The sequence below is a fragment of the Propithecus coquereli genome, unplaced genomic scaffold (genome assembly GCF_000956105.1).
Source record: "Propithecus coquereli isolate 6110/MARCELLA unplaced genomic scaffold, Pcoq_1.0 Scaffold330, whole genome shotgun sequence".
In the NCBI taxonomy this organism is placed as follows: domain Eukaryota; kingdom Metazoa; phylum Chordata; class Mammalia; order Primates; family Indriidae; genus Propithecus; species Propithecus coquereli.
Genome location: NW_012148953.1, coordinates 1,135,297 through 1,141,411, shown reverse-complemented (window position 1 = coordinate 1,141,411; position 6,115 = coordinate 1,135,297).

Sequence of the window (6,115 nt, the reverse complement as noted above, 5' to 3'; positions counted from 1 at the left end):
ATTGTGAATTGTGCTGCTATAAACATTCTAGTGCAGATGTCTTTTTTATAGAATGTCTTTTGTTCCTTTGGGTGGATGCCCAGTAATGGGATTGCTGGATCAAATGGTAGTTCTACTTGTAGCTCTTTGAGGTAGATCTGTCATTTCCAATCTGTTTTCCAGTGAAAGCCATTGGCTTCATACATTGTTTCTAGTTTATTAGTCGGGTATGGTAGAGGAAGTGGTAAACTTAGTCCCTGTTACTTTATCATGCCTGGAATTTGAAGTCAAAGGTTTGTTTTGTTTTTTCTATTTTTTCTAATCAGTAAGTCAACTTTTTTGGTGTTGAGAGTTTCTGTGACATCTAAACTTCTGTATTCTTTTGGAAATTTGGTAAAGTCTCTTTTTGCTTCTTGTAGAAATGAAATATTTTGTAATTTATTTTATTTTCTTGCAGCTAATATTCATATTATTTTCTTCTGGTATATTATTCTACTTCTAAGTATTCAATATATATTTTACTTTGTAACTAGTCTATGCCTTCCAGATTTCACTGAATCTCAGAATGATTCACTGAACCAATGCATTCCTACATAATAAACACCTAACATAAGTCTTTTCACCATTCATCCATTCTGAGGCCAATAAACTTTCCCTCAAATACTTCAACTCTTCTAAAGCTTCATTTCAAAATCCTCTATTTCTGCTTTTCAATTTTTCTTCACTTATTTATCTATATTCACTAATGCTCTTTTTCTAAATTCTCAGTTGGAAAATTATACAGCTGCTAGTAGCTAAAATGGAATATAGAAAAAAGTATGCTGAGACCACAAATCATCCTGCAGGCCAATTTGAGTAACTAACCGCCAGTGCTAACACGTTCCATAATAACGTGCTTCAAATTCAAGCCAACTGACCTAATTGATGGCCTCGAATACCTACTATCTGAACTTATACATCAATTATGTATGAAAAAGTCTTTTGGCATTATATTTCTTTTGCTTTTTAAATTCCATTCAAATAAAAATATATAACAGATGATTAAATTTTTTGAACAGAAATCAAAATATATGATGATAAAGCTCTACTTAATAAACTAATGTGTGTGCATGTGTGTGTGTGTGTGTGTGTGTGTACATCTACCTATCTATATATGTGTGTATATATATATAGTTATGCATGTGACTTTTAGCCCTTTGAGGGACAAGTTCCTGTTTAATATGGTCATAGTTGTTGTTATATATTACACAACATGAGGCATATATCAGAAACATTTGATCAGTGTTTATTGATTTTAGGAACAAACACTTTAAGGCTGTAAAGTTCCAAAAAAGGGTATAGGTTCTGTTGAGCCAATTTATAACATGAAAATAGAAATCAGCATGTCATATTTTCACAGCTTTTAGTGTTGCCACTAAATAACAGGTATAGTTTCTGAATATTATACTCCTATGATGCTTATGAGCTCTTCAATTTATTTGAAGCATAATACTTCTCACAGCAAATAATAGTCCTGTCTAGCTGCACAGTGTGCACTCAGAAGTTCTCCAGGTTGAAATAGCTTCCTTTAAATACATCTGTAGGTGTTGAATCTTTTTACTTCTTCTTAGTGTTATGTTCTCAGCTGTCAGCTGATGTCATTTTTTTACATTGAATCTCTTTAAGTAATTTGTTATTTTGATGGACAGATATTAAACCTCTTAAAAATCTGATTGGATTCATCTTTAGTTTGTGAAAATTTATTATCAGTGTTCACCTTCAGGCCTAACAGCTGCAAATAGCATCTAACATAATGGCCTTTAGAATCTTCCCTTTCTGCTTGTAAGTAGTATTAATATTACCATTAATAAATATGGAGGGATTTTTTTACATAAGATTTACTACAATTATTGCTTCATGAAAATATAAAATTCTAATGTAAAGAATAACTTTCAGACTTATATTAGTTAATCATAAAATAATTTCAAACAGTTTCCAGTCAACTTGACTGTCCTAACTTTAAGTAGGCTTGCTTATGGTCAATTATTTATATCTTTTTCTCTGCAATCTAAGCTTTCGTTGTTCAGTCCCATAGTTAAATTTGAACGAAATAATATTCTTGAAAAATGTAAAATAATCTTTGTAGTTAGGAAAGCTAATAGTTACAAATGGTTGAAATAGTCATACTTTTCCATTCCTGTAAAAAGTCCCTAAATTTCTCTCATTGCCATGTGAATTGCAATGTTTCCCTGCATTGGTGGGGGTTGGGATTATGGATCTCTGCTCCATTGTTGTTATTATTCATTCCCATTCTATTTTTATGAAGCCCTAAAATTGAATTTATTATTATTTATATAAATATTTACTTCAGACATTTCCATTATTCCTCAAGATATCTGGGTTTTCTCCTCATTATAAGAAATGGTTTCTTACACTCCCCTCCCTTTTGGAGATAAGCATGACCAAGCAACTTTAATTTAAACATAATTTTCAGAAATAGATTTTAAAAATAGCTGTTTCATTCTTTGTGTTCTTTTTTTCAAAGTACTTATTATCATTATGTTTGTTAATTTTAGATTATACAAAAATGAAACTAAATATGGAGTTGCTGCATGAAGGGCAGATACATTGGAGGGTCACTTGATCATGGAATGAATTGTTTTTGTAATTGAGAAATAAGTTTTGTTGTGAAAAGTTACTGAGCCTGATAACTTATAATCTTGATTAACAGGATCCTTTTCTCTGCTCAGGTCATTTTTTTGTGTATGTTGTTAACTCATACCTGTGGTGCTTGTTATTAAACCTTCAAATACTGTTCCACTTCTCACAATTTTTAAGTTATACCAACCTACTTATGTCTAGTACTATTGTCCTATCCTTTATAAAAATTTTCCCAGTTATTCAAGAATTTATCTCTTCTTTCTATCTATTCCTGTTTCACCTGTAGTCTATGTCATTGGTCTCCAAAATGAGGACCATATGTCACAGTAGTTACAAAAGTAACTTACTAGAGTACAGAAGGAAAATATTAGAATTTAATTTATATATACCTTTCCTATTAAAAATAAAAAGATAGCAAATTGTGCATATTTTCTTGTGCTGTCAAAGATTCTACATTGTCATATGTTCAGTTCCTGTGCATCTTATGTGGCACACAATAAATCTCAGGAAACAAATGGGAGTTCTGCCATATGCAGAGGTTGGCAGTGGGCCCTTTGAACTCTTATTTTCTTTTAGTTCACTGAAATATATTGTAGTTAATATGTAATTTAAATACATGATGTTAAAGATAATACTACCAAGAAATATAATAGCAAACCACAAGATAATATATTGTATGTACTTTAATAATAATATTTACTAAATGAGATCTGAAATGACCAACAAAAACTTATCAAGCCTTCCTAAATTATGGCCTACAAATTCAAAATAATCAGGATTATATGCAATGAGGATTTGCTTCATGAAGTGAATTAATAAGATAAATATAAATATTTTATAATTAATTTATTACATTTTAAATTATCTTTTCAATTTTTAAGTTGAATGTCTTTTATGAAACCCACAATATATTAATACAATTGCACATATATAGATCTTATAAATAAATACATAAATGTGTATGATAAATATTTTTTGATAGTGATGTATAAAAACTGGAAACCAGTAGGTGAAAAAATAAACTATATTTTTGCTGTATTTTTCTCCTTTATTTTGAGATCTGCTGGTATTATATGGAAACATTTTAAGCATCCTGAGATCAAACAGAAAAAAGATATCTTAATTTTTTTCTATATTCACTATAGAAACTATGGTCCTATTGTGCATGTAGTAGACAGTCAAAACATGTTACTTATGACCATGGTCACTAGAAAGCAAAATGTGAATGTGCTTCTGTGACAAGTGACATTTAGCATTTTACATTTTTGGTAACAGTGCTGTCATGCCATATTAACAATGGATTACGTTAGCCAATTAGAAAGAATAAAAAAATTGTGTTTATGCACAATGAGGGTCATCCACTCTGTTGACATATCATACTTAATAAAATTCTTGATCTATACCTTTTTAAAAAAGATTTAAATTATCTGAGAAAATTAAATCTATTTCTAAGATTTCCATTTATGAATTTAAAACAAAAATCCCAGCAAGCTAAAACTTAAAAGTGTAGTTTAACTTTTAATGAGAGATGATTTGTTCTCTATTTGTAAAATTGAACCTAGAATAATAACTGTAACTCTAGATAAACATTGGATTTTACTAGAGAAGAGTGAACATAACAGAATGTTCCTGATGTTCCACTAATACAGAGCCATAAGTAAATGTTTGTTTCATTTCAAAGAAATCATGCTTGTTAGTAGGAACAAAGGAGGTGTGGACAACAGAAATGTACTGCATGATTTTATATCTTGCTCTCTGACTGGAGAAATTATGGATTTTTGTAACACATGCATCAACAACGAGAGCTAAGAAATAAGTGCGAGTAATATCTGGTTATTCTGATTATGACTTTTAGTTTCTGAAGCAAAAGTCAGGAATTATGTTGAAAATCTTTTTTAAAAAATAATTACGTCTGTCTCTTGGAGTTCCGAATCTTTCTCACTACAATACAATAAAAAGAACTAGTTAAATTAGCCATGCAAATTTAAAAGAACCATGTATCTACTAATTGATTTTTCTTGTGAGCGGCATGGTTAGAAATTCCTAAATTCAGATCCTTTTCTACCTTCTCCAGATAAACACAGTAATAAAAATATAAATAAACCAAAGAATGGAATATAGACTATATAATCAATGATTAAGAAATAACAAAAGAAAATAACAAAAAGAAATATAAAATATGCTGACAGAACTAAAACCAAATATATCTACCACATCAATAAATATAAATGGGCTAATGAAAAGAAAAAGACTTTTAGAGTGAATTATAAATAGACTATCTAAACATGTGCTATGAATGAGAGTACAGCACTATGGTTAAAAATTCATATTCTGGAGCACATTTGAGTTCAAGTTTGGAAAATTGCTGACTTTGAACCAGGAGCAAATTATGTTGCCAGTTTTTGACTCAATTTATGATTTCTAATGTGGGTAATAATAGATCCTACCTCGAAGTGTTGTGAGAGACGTAATCACATTAATACATGTAAAGCACTTAAAAATTGCTCAAGACTGCAATATCTCATACCTGAGATTCCGGCCTACCCACCTGCTGTACAGATTTAAAACAACTAGATTTTTACAATGGTAATCTCTTGCAAAACTATAGTACAATATCACAGAGTATTGACATGATATAATTAAGGATACATAACATTGTCATCACAAAAATCCTTTTTTTTTTAAAATTTATTTCAGCATATTATGGGGGTACAGATGTTTAGGTTACGTATGTTGCCCTTGCCCCCCCCCACCAAGTCCGAGTTTCAAATATGTGCATCCTTCGGGTGGTGTGGATTGCACTCTTTGTGTATGCAAATACCCGTCCCCTCCTCCCTCCTCCCCTTCCCCCTCCCCCCTGCCCAACATCCAATAGATGTTATTCTTATATGTGCATTTATGTGTTGATCAGTTAGTACCAATTTGATGGTGAGTACATGTGGTGCTTCTCTTTCCATTCTTGGGATACCTCACTTAATAGAATGCGTTCCAGCTCTATCCAGGAGTATACAAGAGGTGCTATATCACCATTGTTTCTTAAAGCTGAATAGTACTCCATGGTATACATGTACCACATTTTATTAATCCACTCATGTATTGATGGGCACTTGGGTTATTTCCACATCTTTGCAGTCGTGAATTTTGCTGCTTCGAACATCTGAGTGCAGATGTCTTTTTCAGAGAATGTCTTATTTTCCTTTGGTTAAATACCCAGTGGTGGGATTGCTGGATCAAATGGTAGTCCTACTTTGAGTTCTTTGAGGTATCTCCATATTAATTTCCATGGAGGTTGTACTAGTTTGCAGTCCCACCAGCAGTGTAAAAGTATTCCCATCTCTCCGCATCCATGCCAACATTTGTTGTTTTGGGACTTTTTGATGAAAGCTGTTCTCACTGGAATTAAGTGATATCTCATTGTGGTTTTGATTTGCATTTGCCTGATGATTAGAGATGTTGAGCATTTTTTCATGTTCGTTGGCAGTTAGTCTGTCTTCTT